Consider the following 23,146-nt stretch of genomic DNA (forward strand, 5'->3'; position numbering starts at 1 on the left):
CTGAAGATATCTCAAGGCTGTTATCTCTTTCAAGCCATTTAATTTGACTGGTGCTTCATCTCTTTTAAATCTTTTCAACGGTGTTCTTTTAAGTGGGCCCTAACCCACAGGTCTTTTCCTAGGATCTTACCTGACTCTTCTTATTCTCCCGAAGTTAGTCTCAAATTCTTTCCAAAAGTTTGACGTAGGAATGAATTGTCATCAGTCAAATGCTTTTCTTCAAGATCTATCGAATTCTTTTCATAGTTGGCTCAACCTCTTCGCTTTTGATTCTCCCAGAGTGTCTAAATTATTTTTGGTGGTGTTTCTCGTCGTCATTCTCGGAAGTTGAAGACCGAAGAAGAGTTTCTCTTTAATCTTGCTCCATTCTCTTCAAGACTCATGGTGCTAGCTTGTTGCCATCCTCTCATAATTGTTTTCGATTGTGAAAATTCTTTTCACCCATCCGAAGCAATTCAAGAGTCTTCTCAGTTTGTTATCCAGAGTTCATCAATTCAAGGTTATTCATTCACAACTTTCAGTGATGGTTCTCCAAATCTTACCGGTGCATAACGCAAGTGATCTCTAATCAGTTCGTGATCTCTTCGTTCTCATGTATCAAATTCCCTCAAGTATCTTCATTCGTTCTTTAATTCCTTCTTCCCGGTATTTCCTTACCTTTTCTTCAATCATTTTCAATTCTTACGGTGGTTCATGCAAGAGTTCTCGTCATTCGTCATCATATCAACTCTTTCGTTATTTTCAATCCTACCGGTGGATCATTGAAGACCTTTCTCAAGTTTATGTTATATCTCTCTTAATATTTTCCACGAGAATAAGTAATATGTCAAATCCGTTGATTGTCATCAATTTAATTGGTGAAGGATACGCATAATGTAATTCTTATTCTTGTCTCATCGAGTAAACTTAATTCCTTATTCCGGAGGTTCATCAAATTCTCGATTCAAGTTGTCCATCTTTCTTTCCGGAGCTCAAAGTTATTTCAATTATTTCTTCGCGAAGATCCATCTAATCATCGCAAGGCTTCACCTTGTGTTTTCAACTTCTCTTTCTTTTCGTTTGATCAGTCTTTTATTACCGGAGTTCTTCGAGAGTTTCCTCATGGTGGCTCATCAAGGATTTAATTCCGTCTAGAAGTTTTTCATTGAGATTCTTTTTTGAGGAGCTCATGCTTCCTTCATCCTGTAATCCAGAGTGCAATTCTTTCTACCGTATCATTTGAGGTGGTATTATGTCATTCTTGATAATTTGAGTTCATGTTTCATGATTCACTTGTTGTTAAGAATGAGGTATTTTAAATCCATCAATCTCGTCATTGGAGTTACCTTGGGTTATATTTCACCTTAAGCTTTCCCTAAGGATTGTTGCTATTTACAGTGCTTACCAATGACCCAAGTTCTTCATTTATCCTCCCGATGAAATAGGTTTTCTCGTCTCCTTGTTCTTATCAATCCAATTCTTTTCCCGTGAGTGGCAGGTTGTCACCTCATAATTTGAGATGTATTCCATAAGGCCATATCAATCTTATTATTTTCGTCGTTGGTTCTCCAACAACTCCGTTCAACCCTTCTCCTAAAAATGCCTTTTCAAGCTCTTTTGTAGCAAAAGTTGGCATTGTCTTCTATATTCGTTTGTCTCAATTATCTTTATTCTATTCTTTCTCCTGGAGGTCTACTGATGTTGCTCTTCGAAACCCATCATCTCGTTTGCCTAAGATCATGTTCTTTTCATGCCTATCCTTTTAACCGGAGTGTTGTGTCCTCTTTTCAAGTGTCCTCTCATCTTGTCAAGTTCAATTCCTTCCATTTACAGGCGGAGTGCTGTCCAAATTATATCACTCTTATTCCTTCCCTATCTTGCTTAACCGGAATATTGTGCCCCTTTGTTCAAGTTCTTTTCACCTTATCAAGCCTTGCATCTCTTTTCAACCGGAGTGCTGCCCAAAGTTGTTCTTCCTTGTTCTTTGTTCCTCTTTTCTAACAGAGTGTTTTCAACTTCGTTCATCTCCGTTGTATTCTTCTTTCCAACTGTTTAACCTCTCAAGGTTCATTGGTTTCACTCGTTTGTCAAGGAAGCAACTTAGTTTTACCTATTCTCTTTCTCCTCCGTTTTTCCTCCGGTGCCATTCTAGATCTCGGGACGAGATCTTTTCGTAGTGGTGGAGTGTTGTAACGCCCCAGATATACTTTCCATATTTGTATCCAACTCTTGCCGTCTCCGGCGCTAAGTTATATTTATTTCTCGGGTTCGGGTCTTTGTCTCCGTGTGTTGTTTTTCTTTTTCGTGCATCTCTTATCATGTCATCTCGGGCATTGCATTTGCATACATGCTCATCTCATGCATTCGAGCATTTTCCCCGTTGTCCGTTTTGCATTCCGGCGCTTCGTTCTGCTCCGGTGGCCATTTCTAGCTTTCTTTTGTGTGTGGGGTTCAAACATTTCCGGACTGGACCGAGACTTGCCATGCGGCCTTGCTTTACTACCGGTAGACCGTCTGTCAAGTTTGGGGTCATTTGGACTTCGTTTGATACTCCTACTGTTAACCGAGGGACCGAAAAGGCATCGTGTGTGTTGCAGCCCAACACCCCCCAAATTTGGCCCAAAACCCACCAAACTCTGCTCCATGTCCTAGAGCGTTCGATCACGATCGCGTGGGCGAAAACCGCACCTCATTTGGACTCTCCTAGCTCCCTCTATGCCTATATATACACCCCCCCTCCGAAATCCACGGTTCTTCTCCCCCCTAACCCTAGATCCAACTCCTCCTGCCGCCGCCGGACACAACCGCCGCAGACGGACATTGTCCGCCCGTCACCCCGCCGCCGTGCCCAGCCACTCGGGGGCCGCCACGTCACTCCCGCCGCCGCCTCCCACCGCGGCCCGGGAGCCCGCATCCGGCCCCCGTGGCCCGGTGAGCTCCGCCGCCGCCCGGGGCTCGCCTCCCGCCCGGATCCGCCGCCTCCCCCGCCTCCGGCCGCCGCGCCGCCGTCACCGGCGACCGCGCCTCCGGCGAGCCGCGCCGCTCCGCCCCGGCGTCCGCGCCACGGCGCCCGAACCGGCCCCGCCGCCCTTCGCCGCGCCTCCTCGTCGTCCGGGCCGGCGCCCCTCCTCTCCGGCCAAGGCCCGGCGAGCTCCCCCTTTCTCCGGCCACCTCCGCGGCCATCTCCGGCGGGCTCGAGCTACAGTACCGCCGCCGCCTCGGGATCCGTGCGCCAGATCTAGATCCACTCGGTTGACTTTTCACTCCCGAAACCCTAATTTTCGTGCTACCTTTGACTGCTTGTATCTCCGCAACCGTAGCTCCGTTTTGGGCGTATAATATATCAAAATCTTCGTCTCGACATGTACATCATTTCATTCCATTGCATCATTTGCATTTGAGATAATCTTGATGCCCAGAATGCTGTTAGAAGGAGGCTTCATGAGTTAAATTGCAGATCCGTTAGTTCATCATGCACTTTTGTCATTCTTGCCATGTTTAATTCGTGCATGATATGCCTGTGCCCCTTTGGGATGAATTTTTAAGCATTTTGTCTTCTTTCAGAGGTGCCACCCATGCATTTTTAGGATGTGTGTGTTGTCTTGTGCAAGCTTGCGAAGAGAGGTACCTGAGATTGCAGATTTCAGAGACTTAGTGATCCTATATGTCCAGCTTGTTTCCTAGTGATCCGTGCATCTTTTGAGGATGATCAGTAAGGGAGGTTTGATATTTATGTTATGCTCTATCCATCCATGTCTTTGTTTGCATATGTGGAGTGCTCTAGGTTGACTCAATCGAGCTCAACTTTTGCTTCGTTGTTAATCTGGCCAGATCGTCAACTTGTTTGTGATTTTGCCGATGCTACTGTTAGTGTTCCATGCATGCTATGCCTTTGTTCTTGCCATGTGTAGCTAGCATATTGTGCCTTCTTGCTGGTTATATGCTTTCCTTGCCATGACTTGCACCGTAGTGAGTGCATCGAGCTCGTTTACATGCCTTCGTGAGTTAAATTTCTGCATGTCTCAGTTTTCACTAAGTCTGAAAACTGATTGTGTTCGAGCTATGTTTGTCAGCTCGGTAGTGTATTTTGTGAACCCTTTTGGCCCCAGGTCACTTTGGGTGTTTTGTTAAGCTTGTTGAGTAGCTCCATGACATGTTCTTACTTGTCATGTTCAGGTCATGTATCATGTTGTTTTGGTGCTCCGAAGAGGGCTTCGTGATCTGAAATTTCAGGCTAGTGTTAATTTCACTAAGTCTGAAATCTGTTTTGCATATTCATTTTTGCCATGCTTGATTGAACCCCTTAATGGATGAATTTGCCTATGGCTCAGTGCTAGTGATTTGTTAAGCATCTTGTGTACATCACTGGCATGTATTTTGTTTTCATGTTTGGTGGCTGTAGCATGTTCATTTCGTTGCATTTAGGAGCCTACTTGCTGTATATCGCAGATCGGTTCGTTTCGTAAAACGCTCGCCATTTCCAAACCGTAACTCCGATTCCAATGATCTTTATATCGTTTTCAAGCGATTTCATCCCCTCTATCCAGTGGCACCCTTGGAATTCCAAGTTGAGGCCAGGTTCATGCATTTCCTGTCATATCTTGCATTTTGCATCCCGCATCACATCCCGCATAGCATATCATCATTTCATCATATTGCTTGGTCTTGCACATGGTTGATTGTATCCTTGTTGCTTTTTTGTCTTGTTTGGTAGAGCCAGGAGACGAGTTCGCTACCGAGGAGCCCGTTGAGTTTGCTTGTGAGGATCCAGTCAACTCTGACAACTGTGCAGGCAAGATGATCATACCCTCGAAATCACTACTATCTTTGCTATGCTAGTTTGCTCGCTCTTTTGCTTTGCCACTGCTACGATGCCTACCACTTGCTTGTCAGCCTCCCAATTGCATGATTGAACCTCTAACCTACCATTGTCCTAGCAAACCGTTGATTGGCTATGTTACCGCTTTGCTCAGCCCTTCTTATAGCGTTGTTAGTTGCAGGTGAAGATTGGAGCCGTTCCTTGTTGGAACATTTATTTACTTGTTGGGATATCATTATATTGCTATGTTATCTTAATGCATCTATATACTTGGTAAAGGGTGGAAGGCTCGGCCTCTCGCCTAGTGTTTTGTTCCACTCTTGCCGCCCTAGTTTCCGTCATATCGGTGTTATGTTCCCGGATTATGCGTTCCTTACGCGGTTGGGTTATAATGGGAACCCCTTGATATTTCACCTTGATTAAAGCTTTTCCAGCAATGCCCAACCTTGGTTTTACCATTTGCCACCTAGCCTTTTCTTTCCCTTGGGTTCTGCAGACTCAAGGGTCATCTTATTTTAACCCCCCTGGGCCAGTGCTCCTCTGAGTGTTGGTCCAACTGAGCGATGTCCGAGGCTACCAGGGGCAACTCTGGGCTGGCTTACCCGACGTCTGGCTCATCTGAGTGTGCCCTGAGAAAGAGATATGTGCAGCTCCTATCGGGATTTGTCGGCACATTCGGGCGGTGTTGCTGGTCTTGTTTTAACCTGTCGAATTGTCTTGTTGTACCGGGTTGCCGAGTCTGATCGGTGTGTCTCGGGTGGAGGTCTATTCCTTCGTTGACCGTGAGAGCTTGTCATGGGCTAAGTTGGGACTCCCCTGCAGGGATTGAACTTTCGAAAGCCGTGCCCGCGGTTATGGGCAGATGGGAATTTGTTAATGTCCGGTTGTAGATAACTTTAACTAAACTTAATTAAAATGAATCAACCGTGTGTGTTACCATGATGGCCCCTTCTCGGCGGAGTCCGGGAAGTGGACACGGTGTTGGAGTTATGCTTGCGCAGGATTTTCCTTTAGCTTCTCGCTCGTGCTTCGCCTTCTTTTCTCGCTCTCTTTTGCGTATAAGTTAGCCACCATATATGCTAGTCGCTTGCTGCAGCTCCACCTACACTTGCCTTAACCTTCCTATAAGCTTAAATAGTCTTGATCGCGTGGGTGTGAGATTGCTGAGTCCCTGTGGCTCACAGATACTATAATTCCAGATGCAGGTCCAGGTGATTTCGCTCCAGGTGACGAGTACGAGCTCAAGTGGGAGTTCGACGAGGACTCTCAGCGTTATTATGTTTCTTTTCCCGATGAGCAGTAGTGGTGCCTAGTTGGGGTTTGATTCAGGGCCTTGTCGCATGTTGGGTTCTTTTCTATTTTGGCGCCGTAGACGGGCCATGAGTGTTTGTTTGATGGATGCTACTTATGTACTCTGATGTGACGTGGCGAGTGTAAGCCAACTATGTTATCTCTCCCTTTTATTATGTATTACATGGGATGTTGTAATGATTGCCTGACTTGCGACATTGCTTTCAATGCGGTTATGCCTCTAAGTCGTGCCTCGACACGTGGGAGCTATAGCCGCATCGAGGGCGTTACAAGTTGGTATCAGAGCCTTCCCCGACCTTAGGAGCCCCCATTGCTTGATCATTTTTAGCAGCCGAGTTGTGTCTAGAAAAATGTTTTGAGTCCTTAGGAATTATATATCGGAGAGCTTAGGAATTCTTTTTACTTCCCAGTCTCCTCATCGCTCTGGTAAGGCATCCTGACGTAGAGTTTTGACTCTTCTCTTCTCAAATTTCACAAAAAAAAAATTTAGGATCACGCGAGTATCTTGGTTTTGTTCCGATGGTTTTGTGACGAGAACATTGTTCTTGGTGCCTCCTGTCTTTAGGGGTTGTGGCAGTGTCTCGGGGAGTTGAGCTCCGAGGTGTTGTCGTCACAATTTTATCGTTGCAATTCTGGTATACTTGAGATATGTTCGCCGACATCGAAAATCTCTTTTATGCAGTTCGTTGGTGAGATAACCTCGACGCCACCCAGTACTGGGGCGGGAGTTCGGGAGTATTGCCATAACTTGTATAACGGATGCTTTTCGAAGGTTGAGATAGATGGGTTTCCGAAGGTTTCTTGGTTATGTGTTGAAGGATGGATACAGCTGGATGTAGGATTTGCTAGCTTGAGTGAGATATTATGCTCCCCTGTATCCCCAACACCTGATTGCATAACCGGAAAAATTTCGGGAATTTCATAGGTGGGAATTCAAGTAGCCTTAGGATATCTTTCCGACAGATGTATGATATGAAATTGGGGTTCGACGTCTAGTGGTTCGTCTATTCACGGTCGATTTTACAGTCATCTCGTTGTGTCTTAAAGAGTCCTTGGCTATGCTGACTCGGGGACGCTTCGTATGTCATGTGCACTGCCTTGTACATGATGGTGCTGTACGATCGAGCCCGTGTAGGCCCCACCACGAAAACTTCGGACGAAATCTCTATCATATGTTTGTTCCGGCTTACTTTGTAAGCCAATCCTTTGTTTTGTTTTGAGTTGTGGTATTCGAGTTGCTTCGAAGTCAAATGTTGATTCCATACCTTCCCTAAGTGGTGTTCTCATATTCCTATGTGAATACTAATCCTCCTCGATCATGGAGTTTGTCATTTTAATTTCTTCTCACCGGTGTGTTTTCTCTTCAAGTGGATCCGATCATTTCAACATCAGTAAGATCAATGATCAGTTCTTCTCTACGGTGTTTGTTTCACCCATTCCAAATTGTCTTTGTTTTTCCCACCCTCCCTCCCTTTTGTTTTTTTTTCTCCAAGGACTCAGATCTCTTAATCGAGTATCCATATTATTGATGTGAAGTCTCTCCATTCTTTTCCTTCAATGTTCTTATCCGGTGATTCTCATGAAGATACTAACGAAGCTTCTAGTTCATCATTCTTCTTTCTTTTATCTTCTCCGGTGGTTTCAAGTCAAGCTTTGTTGATCATACCCTTTCCTCATTTCAAATGCCTTCTCATGCCGGTGCAATCCTTAATCGTTCACCTCTCGCTGTTCAATTGTTCCCGGAGTGCTGAAGATATCTCAAGGCTGTTATCTCTTTCAAGCCATTTAATTTGACTGGTGCTTCATCTCTTTTAAATCTTTTCAACGGTGTTCTTTTAAGTGGGCCCTAACCCACAGGTCTTTTCCTAGGATCTTACCTGACTCTTCTTATTCTCCCGAAGTTAGTCTCAAATTCTTTCCAAAAGTTTGACGTAGGAATGAATTGTCATCAGTCAAATGCTTTTCTTCAAGATCTATCGAATTCTTTTCATAGTTGGCTCAACCTCTTCGCTTTTGATTCTCCCAGAGTGTCTAAATTATTTTTGGTGGTGTTTCTCGTCGTCATTCTCGGAAGTTGAAGACCGAAGAAGAGTTTCTCTTTAATCTTGCTCCATTCTCTTCAAGACTCATGGTGCTAGCTTGTTGCCATCCTCTCATAATTGTTTTCGATTGTGAAAATTCTTTTCACCCATCCGAAGCAATTCAAGAGTCTTCTCAGTTTGTTATCCAGAGTTCATCAATTCAAGGTTATTCATTCACAACTTTCAGTGATGGTTCTCCAAATCTTACCGGTGCATAACGCAAGTGATCTCTAATCAGTTCGTGATCTCTTCGTTCTCATGTATCAAATTCCCTCAAGTATCTTCATTCGTTCTTTAATTCCTTCTTCCCGGTATTTCCTTACCTTTTCTTCAATCATTTTCAATTCTTACGGTGGTTCATGCAAGAGTTCTCGTCATTCGTCATCATATCAACTCTTTCGTTATTTTCAATCCTACCGGTGGATCATTGAAGACCTTTCTCAAGTTTATGTTATATCTCTCTTAATATTTTCCACGAGAATAAGTAATATGTCAAATCCGTTGATTGTCATCAATTTAATTGGTGAAGGATACGCATAATGTAATTCTTATTCTTGTCTCATCGAGTAAACTTAATTCCTTATTCCGGAGGTTCATCAAATTCTCGATTCAAGTTGTCCATCTTTCTTTCCGGAGCTCAAAGTTATTTCAATTATTTCTTCGCGAAGATCCATCTAATCATCGCAAGGCTTCACCTTGTGTTTTCAACTTCTCTTTCTTTTCGTTTGATCAGTCTTTTATTACCGGAGTTCTTCGAGAGTTTCCTCATGGTGGCTCATCAAGGATTTAATTCCGTCTAGAAGTTTTTCATTGAGATTCTTTTTTGAGGAGCTCATGCTTCCTTCATCCTGTAATCCAGAGTGCAATTCTTTCTACCGTATCATTTGAGGTGGTATTATGTCATTCTTGATAATTTGAGTTCATGTTTCATGATTCACTTGTTGTTAAGAATGAGGTATTTTAAATCCATCAATCTCGTCATTGGAGTTACCTTGGGTTATATTTCACCTTAAGCTTTCCCTAAGGATTGTTGCTATTTACAGTGCTTACCAATGACCCAAGTTCTTCATTTATCCTCCCGATGAAATAGGTTTTCTCGTCTCCTTGTTCTTATCAATCCAATTCTTTTCCCGTGAGTGGCAGGTTGTCACCTCATAATTTGAGATGTATTCCATAAGGCCATATCAATCTTATTATTTTCGTCGTTGGTTCTCCAACAACTCCGTTCAACCCTTCTCCTAAAAATGCCTTTTCAAGCTCTTTTGTAGCAAAAGTTGGCATTGTCTTCTATATTCGTTTGTCTCAATTATCTTTATTCTATTCTTTCTCCTGGAGGTCTACTGATGTTGCTCTTCGAAACCCATCATCTCGTTTGCCTAAGATCATGTTCTTTTCATGCCTATCCTTTTAACCGGAGTGTTGTGTCCTCTTTTCAAGTGTCCTCTCATCTTGTCAAGTTCAATTCCTTCCATTTACAGGCGGAGTGCTGTCCAAATTATATCACTCTTATTCCTTCCCTATCTTGCTTAACCGGAATATTGTGCCCCTTTGTTCAAGTTCTTTTCACCTTATCAAGCCTTGCATCTCTTTTCAACCGGAGTGCTGCCCAAAGTTGTTCTTCCTTGTTCTTTGTTCCTCTTTTCTAACGGAGTGTTTTCAACTTCGTTCATCTCCGTTGTATTCTTCTTTCCAACTGTTTAACCTCTCAAGGTTCATTGGTTTCACTCGTTTGTCAAGGAAGCAACTTAGTTTTACCTATTCTCTTTCTCCTCCGTTTTTCCTCCGGTGCCATTCTAGATCTCGGGACGAGATCTTTTCGTAGTGGTGGAGTGTTGTAACGCCCCAGATATACTTTCCATATTTGTATCCAACTCTTGCCGTCTCCGGCGCTAAGTTATATTTATTTCTCGGGTTCGGGTCTTTGTCTCCGTGTGTTGTTTTTCTTTTTCGTGCATCTCTTATCATGTCATCTCGGGCATTGCATTTGCATACATGCTCATCTCATGCATTCGAGCATTTTCCCCGTTGTCCGTTTTGCATTCCGGCGCTTCGTTCTGCTCCGGTGGCCATTTCTAGCTTTCTTTTGTGTGTGGGGTTCAAACATTTCCGGACTGGACCGAGACTTGCCATGCGGCCTTGCTTTACTACCGGTAGACCGTCTGTCAAGTTTGGGGTCATTTGGACTTCGTTTGATACTCCTACGGTTAACCGAGGGACCGAAAAGGCATCGTGTGTGTTGCAGCCCAACACCCCCCAAATTTGGCCCAAAACCCACCAAACTCTGCTCCATGTCCTAGAGCGTTCGATCACGATCGCGTGGGCGAAAACCGCACCTCATTTGGACTCTCCTAGCTCCCTCTATGCCTATATATACACCCCCCCTCCGAAATCCACGGTTCTTCTCCCCCCTAACCCTAGATCCAACTCCTCCTGCCGCCGCCGGACACAACCGCCGCAGACGGACATTGTCCGCCCGTCACCCCGCCGCCGTGCCCAGCCACTCGGGGGCCGCCACGTCACTCCCGCCGCCGCCTCCCACCGCGGCCCGGGAGCCCGCATCCGGCCCCCGTGGCCCGGTGAGCTCCGCCGCCGCCCGGGGCTCGCCTCCCGCCCGGATCCGCCGCCTCCCCCGCCTCCGGCCGCCGCGCCGCCGTCACCGGCGACCGCGCCTCCGGCGAGCCGCGCCGCTCCGCCCCGGCGTCCGCGCCACGGCGCCCGAACCGGCCCCGCCGCCCTTCGCCGCGCCTCCTCGTCGTCCGGGCCGGCGCCCCTCCTCTCCGGCCAAGGCCCGGCGAGCTCCCCCTTTCTCCGGCCACCTCCGCGGCCATCTCCGGCGGGCTCGAGCTATAGTACCGCCGCCGCCTCGGGATCCGTGCGCCAGATCTAGATCCACTCAGTTGACTTTTCACTCCCGAAACCCTAATTTTCGTGCTACCTTTGACTGCTTGTATCTCCGCAACCGTAGCTCCGTTTTGGGCGTATAATATATCAAAATCTTCGTCTCGACATTACATCATTTCATTCCATTGCATCATTTGCATTTGAGATAATCTTGATGCCCAGAATGCTGTTAGAAGGAGGCTTCATGAGTTAAATTGCAGATCCGTTAGTTCATCATGCACTTTTGTCATTTTTGCCATGTTTAATTCGTGCATGATATGCCTGTGCCCCTTTGGGATGAATTTTTAAGCATTTTGTCTTCTTTCAGAGGTGCCACCCATGCATTTTTAGGATGTGTGTGTTGTCTTGTGCAAGCTTGCGAAGAGAGGTACATGAGATTGCAGATTTCAGAGACTTAGTGATCCTATATGTCCAGCTTGTTTCCTAGTGATCCGTGCCTCTTTTGAGGATGATCAGTAAGGGAGGTTTGATATTTATGTTATGCTCTATCCATCCATGTCTTTGTTTGCATATGTGGAGTGCTCTAGGTTGACTCAATCGAGCTCAACTTTTGCTTCGTTGTTAATCTGGGCAGATCGTCAACTTGTTTGTGATTTTGCCGATGCTACTGTTAGTGTTCCATGCATGCTATGCCTTTGTTCTTGCCATGTGTAGCTAGCATATTGTGCCTTCTTGCTGGTTATATGCTTTCCTTGCCATGACTTGCACCGTAGTGAGTGCATCGAGCTCGTTTACATGCCTTCGTGAGTTAAATTTCTGCATGTCTCAGTTTTCACTAAGTCTGAAAACTGATTGTGTTCGAGCTATGTTTGTCAGCTCGGTAGTGTATTTTGTGAACCCTTTTGGCCCCAGGTCACTTTGGGTGTTTTGTTAAGCTTGTTGAGTAGCTCCATGACATGTTCTTACTTGTCATGTTCAGGTCATGTATCATGTTGTTTTGCTGCTCCGAAGAGGGCTTCGTGATCTGAAATTTCAGGCTAGTGTTAATTTCACTAAGTCTGAAATCTGTTTTGCACATTCATTTTTGCCATGCTTGATTGAACCCCTTAATGGATGAATTTGCCTATGGCTCAGTGCTAGTGATTTGTTAAGCATCTTGTGTACATCACTGGCATGTATTTTGTTTTCATGTTTGGTGGCTGTAGCATGTTCATTTCGTTGCATTTAGGAGCCTACTTGCTGTATATCGCAGATCGGTTCGTTTCGTAAAACGCTCGCCATTTCCAAACCGTAACTCCGATTCCAATGATCTTTATATCGTTTTCAAGCGATTTCATCCCCTCTATCCAGTGGCACCCTTGGAATTCCAAGTTGAGGCCAGGTTCATGCATTTCCTGTCATATCTTGCATTTTGCATCCCGCATCACATCCCGCATAGCATATCATCATTTCATCATATTGCTTGGTCTTGCACATGGTTGATTGTATCCTTGTTGCTTGTTTGTCTTGTTTGGGTAGAGCCGGGAGACGAGTTCGCTATCGGGATTTGTCGGCACATTCGGGCAGTGTTGCTGGTCTTGTTTTAACCTGTCAAATTGTCTTGTTGTACCGGGTTGCCGAGTCTGATCGGTGTGTCTCGGGTGGAGGTCTATTCCTTCGTTGACCATGAGATCTTGTCATGGGCTAAGTTGGGACTCCCCTGCAGGGATTGAACTTTCGAAAGCCGTGCCCGCGATTATGGGCAGATGGGAATTTGTTAATGTCCGGTTGTAGATAACTTTAACTAAACTTAATTAAAATGAATCAACCGTGTGTGTTACCATGATGGCCCCTTCTCGGCGGAGTCCGGGAAGTGGACACGGTGTTGGAGTTATGCTTGCGTAGGATTTTCCTTTAGCTTCTCGCTCGTGCTTCGCCTTCTCTTCTCGCTCTCTTTTGCGTATAAGTTAGGCACCATATATGCTAGTCGCTTGCTGCAGCTCCACCTACACTTGCCTTAACCTTCCTATAAGCTTAAATAGTCTTGATCGCGTGGGTGTGAGATTGCTGAGTCCCTGTGGCTCACAGATACTATAATTCCAGATGCAGGTCCAGGTGATTTCGCTCCAGGTGACGAGTACGAGCTCAAGTGGGAGTTCGACGAGGACTCTCAGCGTTATTATGTTTCTTTTCCCGATGATCAGTAGTGGTGCCTAGTTGGGGTTTGATTCAGGGCCTTGTCGCATGTTGGGTTCTTTTCTATTTTGGCGCCGTAGACGGGCCATGAGTGTTTGTTTGATGGATGCTACTTATGTACTCTGATGTGACGTGGCGAGTGTAAGCCAACTATGTTATCTCTCCCTTTTATTATGTATTACATGGGATGTTGTAATGATTGCCTGACTTGCGACATTGCTTTCAATGCGGTTATGCCTCTAAGTCGTGCCTCGACACGTGGGAGCTATAGCCGCATCGAGGGCGTTACACGGGGCATCCCCAAGCTTTAACTTTTTGGTGTCCTTGGATTATCTTGGGGGTGCCATGGGCATCCCAAATCTTAGGCTATTGCCACTCCTTGTTCCATGATCCATCAAAAGAATTCACCCAAAACTTGAAAACTTCACAACACAAAACTCAAAATAGAAAACTCGTGACCTCCGTTAGCGAAAGAAAACAAAAGACCACTTCAAGATAATGTAATGAACTCATTATTATTTATATTGTTGTTAAACCTACTTTATTCCAACTTCTCTATGGATTGTAAACTATTTTACTAGCCATAGATTCATCAAAATAAGCAAACAACACACGAAAAACAGAATCTGTCAAAAACAGAACAGTCTGTAGTAATCTGTAGCTAGCGCAAAATATGGAACCCCAAAAATTCTAAAATAAATTGCTTGACGTGAGGAATTTATCTATTAATCATATTCAGAAATAATTAACTAAATATCACTCTTAAAATAAAAATGGGAGCAGTTCTCGTGAGCGCTAAAGTTTCTGTTTTTTACAGCAAGTTCAACAAGACTTTCCCCAAGTCTTCCCAACGATTCTACTTGGCACAAACACTAATTAAACACAAAAAACACAACCTAAAAAGAGGCTAAATAATTTATTTATTACTAAACAGGAGCAAATAGCAAGGAATAAAATTAAAATTGGGTTGCCTCCCAACAAGCGCTATCGTTTAACGCCCCTAGCTAGGCATAACAAGCAAGGATAGATCTAGGTATTGCCATCTTTGGTAGGCAATCCATAAGTGGCTCTCATGATAGTTTTGTATGGTAATTTTATTTTCTTTCTTGGAAAGTTTTCCATGCCCTTTTTTAATGGAAATTGAAATCTAATATTCCCTTCCTTCATATCAATAATCGCACCAACCATTCTAAGGAAAGGTCTACCAAGAATAATAGGGCAAGAAGGATTGCAATCTATATCAAGAACAATGAAACCTACGGGCACATAATTCCTATTTGCAACAATAAGAACATCATTAATTCTTCCCATAGGTTTCTTAGTAGTGGAATCCGCAAGATGCAAGTTTAGAGAGCAATCATCAAAATTACGGAGATCTAGTAAATCACACAAAGTCTTGGGAATAGTAGAGACACTAGCACCCAAATCACAGAAAGCATAAAACTCATGATCTTTAATTTTAATTTTAATAGTTGGTTCCCACTCATAATAAAGTTTTCTAGGGATAGAAACTTTCAACTCAAGTTTTTCTTCATAAGATTGCATCAAGGCATCAACAATATGATCGGTGAAGGCTTTATTTCGACTATAAGCATGTGGAGAATTTAGCACGGATTGCAACAAGGAAATACAATCAATCAAAGAGCAATTTTCATAATTAAATTCCTTGAAATCCAATATAGTGGGTTTAGCAACATCTAGATTTTTATTTCTTTCAATCCAACTTTCATCAATTTCATCATTAAGATCTAAATACTCCGAATTTTTAGAACGCCTTCTAGGTAAAGGAAGATCATATTCAGTTTCATCAAGATTCATATTGCAAAATAAAGATTTAATGGGAGACACATCAATAACTTTTAGATCTTCATCATTACTTTCATAGGAATTGGAAGAACACGCATTAATAAAGGCATCTTTGGAAGCACGCATCCTAGCGGTTCTTTCTTTACACTCATCAATTGAAATTCTCATGGCTTTAAGAGACTCATTGATATCATGCTTAGGTGGAATAGATCTAAGTTTCAAATCATCAACATCAAGAGCAATTCTATCAACATTCCCAGCCAAATCATCAATCTTAAGCAATTTTTCTACAATCATAGCGTTAAAATTCTTTTGCGAAGAAATAAATTCTTTAATATTAGATTCAAAATCAGAGGGCATCTTATTATAATTTCCATAAGAGTTGTTGTAGGAATTCCCATAATTATTAGAAGAATTACTAGGATATGGCCTAGGATTAAAATTCCCTCTATAAGCGTTGTTACCAAAATTATTCCTACCAACAAAATTCACATCCATAGATTCATTGTTATTCTCAATCAAAGTAGACAAAGGCATATCATTAGGATCAGAAGAAACACTCTTAGTAGCAAATAATTTCATGAGTTCATCCATCTTTCCACTCAACACATTAATTTCTTCTATCGCATGCACCTTTTTATTAGAAGTTCTTTCAGTATGCCATTGAGAATAATTAACCATAATATTATCTAGGAGTTTAGTAGCATCTCCTAAAGTGATTTCCATAAAAGTGCCTCCCGCGGCCGAATCTAAAAGATTTCTAGAAGCAAAATTCAATCCGGCATAAAAATTTTGTATAATCATCCACAAATTCAAACCATGAGTAGGGCAATTACGTATCATTAATTTCATTCTCTCCCAAGCTTGTGCAACATGTTCATGATCAAGTTGTTTAAAATTCATAATATCATTTCTAAGAGAGATGATCTTAGCGGGAGGAAAATACTTAGAGATAAAAGCATCTTTGCATTTGTTCCATGAATCAATACTATTCTTAGGCAAAGACGAAAACCAAGCTTTAGCATGATCTCTAAGCAAAAAAGGAAATAGCTTCAATTTAACGACATCATTATTGACATCTTTTTTCTTTTGCATATCACATAAATCAACGAAGCTATTCAGATGAGTAGCGGCATCTTCGCTAGGTAGGCCGGCGAATTGATCTTTCATAACAGGATTCAACAAAGCAGTATTAATTTCACAAGATTCAACATCGGTAAGAGGAGCAATCGGAGTGCTAAGGAAATCATTATTATTGGTATTGGTCAAGTCACAAAATTTGGTAGTATCTTGAGCCATTGCGACAAACAAGCAATCTAACACACGAGCAAACAAAAAGCAAGCGGACAAAAGAGGCAAATAGAGAGGGAGGATAGAGAGAGAGGGCGAATAAAACGGCAAGGGTGAATTGGGGGGAGAGGAAAACGAGAGGCAAATGGAAAATAATGTAATGCGAGAGACAAGGATTGTGATGGGTACTTGGTATATTGACTTTTTGCGTAGACTCCCCGGCAACGGTGCCAGAAATCCTTCTTGCTACGTCTTGAGCTTGCGTTGGTTTTCCCCGAAGAGGAAGGGATGATGCAGCAGAGTAGCGTAAGTATTTCCCTCAGTTTTTGAGAACCAAGGTATCAATCCAGTAGGAGCCCACGCTCAAGTCCCTCGTACCTGCACAAAGCGATAGCTACTCACAACCAATGCGATTAGGGGTTGTCAAGCCCTTCACGGTCACTTACGAGAGTGAGATCTGATAGATATAATATTTTTGGTATTTTTGATATAAAGATGCAAAGTAAAAAGTAAAAGCAAAGTAAATAGCAAAACAATATAAAAGTGATGGAGATTGATATGATGAGAATAGACCCGGGGGCCATAGGTTTCACTAGTGGCTTCTCTCAAGAGCATAAGTATTCTACGGTGGGTGAACAAATTACTGTTGAGAAATTGATAGAATTGTGCATAATTATGAGAATATCTAGGCATGATCATGTATATAGGCATCACATCCGTGACAAGTAGATCGAAACGATTCTGCATCTACTACTATTACTCCACTCATCGACCGCTATCCAGCATGCATCTAGAGTATTAAGTTAAAAACAGAGTAACGCTTTAAGCAAGATGACATGATGTAGAGAGATAAATTCATGCAATATGAAATAAACCCCATCTTGTTATCCTCGATGGCAACGATACAATACGTGCCTTGCTGCCCCTTCTATCACTAGGTAAGGACACCGCAAGATCGAACCCAAAGCTAAGCACTTCTCCCATGGCAAGAACTACCAATCTAGTTGGCCAAACCAAACGGATAATTCAAAGAGACTTGCAAAGATAACCAATCATGCATAAAAGAATTCAGAGAAGATTCAAATATTATTCATAGATAGACTTGATCATAAACCCACAATTCATCGGTCTCAACAAACACACCGCAAAAAGAAGATTACATCGAATAGATCTCCACAAGAGAGGGGGAGAACTTTGTATTGAGATTCAAAGAGAGAGAAGCCATCTAGATACTAACTATGGACCCAAAGGTCTGAGGTAAACTACTCACACTTCATCGGAGGGGCTAGGATGATGTAGAAGCCCTCCGTGATGATGGCCCTCTTCTGGCGGAGCTCCGGAACAGGCCCCAAGATGGGATCTCGTGTATACAGAAAGTTGCGGCAGTGGAATTAGGTTTTTGGCTCCTGTTCTGATCGTTTGGGGGTACGTGTGTATATATAGGAGGAAGGAGTACGTCGGTGGAGCACCGAGGGGCCCATGAGGCAGGGGGGCGCGCCTCCACCCTCGTGACCACCTCTTTGATCCCTTGCAGTAGGGTCCAAGTCTCATGGATCACGTTCGGTGAGAAAATCACGTTTTCGAAGATTTTATTCCGTTTGGACTTCATTTGATATTCTGTTTATCCAAAACACTGAAATAGGCAAAAAACAACAATTCTGGGCTGGGCCTCCGGTAAATAGGTTAGTCCCAAAAATAATATAAAAGTGGAAAATAAAGCCCAATATAGTCCAAAACAATAGATAATATAGCATGGAGCACTCAAAAATTATAGATACGTTGGAGACGTATCATCCAGATGGGACTCTACTTGGCGTGGAAGGCAAGCTAGGCAATATGGATATGTGTATCTCCTCCTTTGTAACCGACCTTGTGTAACCCTAGCCCTCTCCGGTGTCTATATAAACCGGAGGGTTTTAGTCCGTAGGACAACATACAATCATACCATAGGCTAGCTTCTAGGGTTTAGCCTCTCTGATCTCGTGGTAGATCTACTCTTGTACTACCCATATCATCAATATTAATCAAGCAGGACGTAGGGTTTTACCTCCATCAAGAGGACCCGAACCTGAGTAAAACATCGTGTCCCCTGCCTCCTGTTACCATCTGCCTTAGACGCACAGTTCGGGACCCCCTACCAGAGATCCGCCGGTTTTGACACCGACAGTGAGTACAAATGTACCCAGCAAGACTTACATCAGAACTAACTACATATGCATCGGTATCAACAAAGGTGGTGGTGGAGTTTAACTGCAGCAAGCCAGCTTTGACTCAGTGGCTATCTTAAACTACGACTGCAAGTAACTCTTTTGAGGTGGCGCACACGAGTCCACATATTCACCATATCAATACACCACTATGGACCCGCTCCCGTCTCCCTACGAGAACGCCATCCATAGCACTCACGCTTATCTTGCGCATTTTAGAGTATCCACTTTCACTTGTCTATGAACTGTTATAGGCAACCCAGAAGTCCTTTACCGCGGACACGGCTATTCGAATAGATCATTTATAACCCTGCAGGGGTGTACTTCTTCACACACGCTCTCACCACTTACCACCATGTACACGTCGTGTATCTCGGCAACCTTCAAGCGGAAGCCTGGCGAGGGAGTCGGCCATGACCTGACTAACCACACAAGTCTCTAGTCCAGGTTTATCGCTTATTTGGGTTCCATCCACGAGGAGATCCGGCCGGAGTTTCACTCACAGCCCCAAACGATGTGTGCAGGGTTCCCGAGACACCAAACAGGCGCCTGGTACACCATGCCACGGTGTATCTACTGCATCATAGCCTACCCCTAGGGTCAGCGCTACGCACGGCCGCCAACACATATCCTATAAACACCAGAAACTAGTTGCAACTCCTGGACAGAGTACTAGGGCAGTTAATAAGTCAAGAGGGTCAATTAAGGATCCCAATGAGTGGTAGTAACTGTTCATGGATCACAAACACAGAACTCAGTTCCTGAGGACGGTTTCAATGAGACAACCCACCATGTACTCCTACATGGCCTCTCACCGCTACCTTTACCAAATCGTGTTCACACACAGTAGGACATGTTCAACGCCATTCCAATTCATCCCCGATGAATCAGACCTGGCTCAACTCTAAGCAGTAGCAGGCATGACAAACAAGCATGAATGAGTAGGCACATCAGGGCTCAAACAACTCCTACTCATGCTAGTGGGTTTCATCTATTTACTGTGGCAATGACAGGTTATGCTGAGGAAAGGGGTTCAACTACCGCAGCATGTAACAGTTGAATCGTTGTTGTCCTAATGCAGTAAAAGAGAGCAGGAGGGAGAGAGTGGGATTGTATCGGAATGAACAAGGGGGTTTTGCTTGCCTGGCACTTCTGAAGATGATATAGCTCTTCATCGGTGTCATCGAACCGATCGTCGGAACATACATCTACCGAGGGGGAACATCCACCGACGACAGAAAAAGAAACACAATCAATGCAATGCACAATATGATGCATGATCATGACATGGTAAAATGAGTGTGTTGGGCTAATGTAACTATAATCAGATGGGTTTGAGCTATTTTGAACCAAAGATTCAAAGTTCAAACTCATTTGTGATCTTAAATAGTGCTTTATCATGTTTTGCGCTAAACCGCAAGTTAACTTGTTTAGACATGCATGAAAACAGTACAGATTGATAGATTGGATTTGCCAGATGGGTGTGTAAGCTGAACAGACCTTGTATAACAATCAATCTTGGCATAATGAGCTTTCATCCAGTCCTTACCCAAGATGTTGTTAATATCTGTAGATTTGAGGGCTATAAGTGATGCAAGGAATACAAGTCTGTCAACAAGAATTTCATTACCATGGCTTATTCTGGTAGTTTGCCATCTAGACCCTAGAGTTTGGATTTCAAGTGGAGTTGGCATATCACAAAATGACATGTCATGCAAGCGAGCATAGCCTTCAGAGATGAAGGAGTGAGATGCTCCGGTATCGAACAGAATCGAAGTTGGATGACAGTTGACAAGGAGTGTACCCAGAACGACATCCGGATCATCATGAGCGTCTTTGTCTGAGACGTGATGCACACATCCACGTTCAGTGGGAGCTGACTTGACATTAATCATCTTGCGTGATGGCTTACCACGGCCAACAGACTTCTCAGGCTGGGGTGGAGCATAGTTGGTTTGAGAGCAGTCATGTGCATAGTGTCCTGGCTCTCTGCATCTGAAGCAAGTCCCTAAAGTAGGACGTGGACCCGCATTGACAAGCGGTCTACCAGTAGGCCTGGGTGGAGCATGTAACTGAACTGGGTGAGGCACCACATAAGAGGGCCTCCGTGAATAACCGGGTGGAAGAGCGGAGTTCAGAACCCAAATCCGGCGCTTCTGAGAACTAGAACCCGAGGGAGAACCCAAATCACGGGTGTGCTTACGAGACTCCTCAATACGTGCTAACAAGCGGTTAGTCTCACACTTGTTCTTCTCCATCTCTAACATGAACTCTGCCAACGAAGACAGGTCGGGAGGATCCTCATCTGGAAGCATAGCCTCGTAGTTCTGCCACCAAAGACTAGCAGGACCTTCCAGATGATAAGCAGCATAGGTGACCTTGTCACCTTCAGCTACGTTCACAGAACGCAGCTTGTGTGTGATACTATGGAGCCAGTCATCTGCATCGAGTGGTTCAATGGAATGATGGAAGGTAGGTGGTTTCAGACCAATGAAATCATAGATGGTCGCTGATTCTTTGCACTGATGGGAGGTGTTCTCCTCAATACGTGCTAACAAGCGGTTAGTCTCACGCTTGTTCTTCTCCATCTCTAACATGAACTCTGCCAACGAAGACTGGTCGGGAGGATCCTCATCCCTACCATCTCCGTTGTTCCGACTACGAGAAACAGAACTTCGGTTAACCGGCAACATCCTGAAGAACAAAACCAAGGAAAACAAGGATGGATTCAGCACCAACTATAGGATGCAGAAGGTGGCACAAGAAATTAGTATCTCTCGAACTCCTAGGATAATTCCGGCAGCATAACGGCAGTAAAATGCTCAAAATGAGACATTCTGCAAAATACGGGGTAACATAAAACTCAACATCAACACTCAAGGTTCTGAGATATTACTAAACAGGCTACACCGGAGATACTCGAACTGGGATATGACTCAGATCAACCAATCCTAAGAGTCTACGGAGTAGTAACACGTGATCCTGATAGACAGAAGAGAAAGCCTAGTTCCTTAACCCTGTAGGAAAGATAGGATGACTCAGATCAGAAGGCATGAGGTATAAGGAGTAAAAAGAGCCTTACGTTCCCTTCCACAATCAATTCGCTTATATAACTAAAGCATTTCTAGACTCAACTTCGACCAGCTTGGCTTGGTAATCCTACAGGCAGTCAAGCTCTGATACCAAAGCTGTCAGGACCCTGATTCCAAGTCACATCGATCTAGCCGGTAACACCTCATATTACTTTGCGGCCTCACGCACGGTATTCCCACGGGTGTCGCCTTACCATGGCCCGGGACCATTTGCGCCTTTTGGCTTACATATATGATATTGTCGCTAGCATCCATATGACAGAGAACCCGAGCCGACATGACTAGTCGTGAACCCAAAGTGGCACTAACTTACGGGGACAGGCATACATGAATCAACATCGAGCATGTCGGTCAGCAGCGTGAGAATCCGGGCTGTAGCACTGGGCTAACAGGACTCTGGTGAACCGGGCTATAGCAGGCTAGGCAGGACTCCGGATGTCACCGCGTGACATTTCCCCGAAGGGACAGACACAGGAACGAAGTGAATCACATGCCGACCAGTCAAGTGTTCCGGAGCAGTAGTGCTGGGCTAGCAGGACTCCGGTGAACCGGGCTGTAGCAGACTACCATGGCTCAGTGGAAGCATTAGACTACATTTCCCCATAAGAGAGGCTACCAAGGATAAACAACTAGGTTGTCGGATCCCACACATAGCAATACACGTCACACGTACGCATAACATGCAAGTATGTGTTGTACAACATGGCATCACAACATAACTCAAACTCATATAGATAAAGGCCCAGAAGAGCCGCATAGCATTAAATACAAACATGGGTCACATGAACCATCATTCAGAGCATACAAGCAACAGAAGCATTACATGTCTGCATACAGACAACTACAAAAGAAAAAGGCCGAGAAGCCTGACTATCTATAAGTCCCTCCCAAGGGTACAAGATCGTAGCTGAGGTAACAAGCTACTCGTCGAAGTCCAAGTGGTACTACTAGTGAGACAGATGTCTCACCTGCAAAACATAAATAAAGCAAACGTGAGTACAAAGGTACTCAGCAAGACTTACATCAGATCCTATTATACATGCATTTGTATCAAGAAGGTAATGTGGGGTTTAGTTGCAGCAAGCCAGCTTTGACTCAGTGGCTATCCTATTCTACGACAACGAGAAACTTCTTTGAGGTGAGGCAGCGCACACGAGTCCACTAATCACCACATCAATACACTACTATGGATTCATCCCCGTCTCCTTATGAGAAGGCCATCCATAGCACTCACACTTGTCTTGAGCATTTTAGAGTATCCACTTTAAGTTTTCTATGTACCACGTAAGCATCCAAGAAGTCCATAACCGAGGACACGGCTATTCGAATAGATCATGATAACCCTGCAGGGGTGTACTTCTTCACACACGCTCTCACCACTTATCACCATATACACGTCATGTATCTCGGCAACCTTCAAGCGGAAGCCTGGCGAGGGTGTCAGCCACGACCTGACTAACCACTCAAGACTCTAGTCCAGGTTTATCGCCTATTCGGGTTCCATCCGCAAGGAGATCCGGCCGGGGTTTCGCTCACGGCCCCAAA

This window comes from Triticum urartu, chromosome 5A (genome assembly GCF_056163025.1).
Source record: "Triticum urartu cultivar PI428250 chromosome 5A, HENAU_Tu73, whole genome shotgun sequence".
NCBI classification, from domain to species: domain Eukaryota; kingdom Viridiplantae; phylum Streptophyta; class Magnoliopsida; order Poales; family Poaceae; genus Triticum; species Triticum urartu.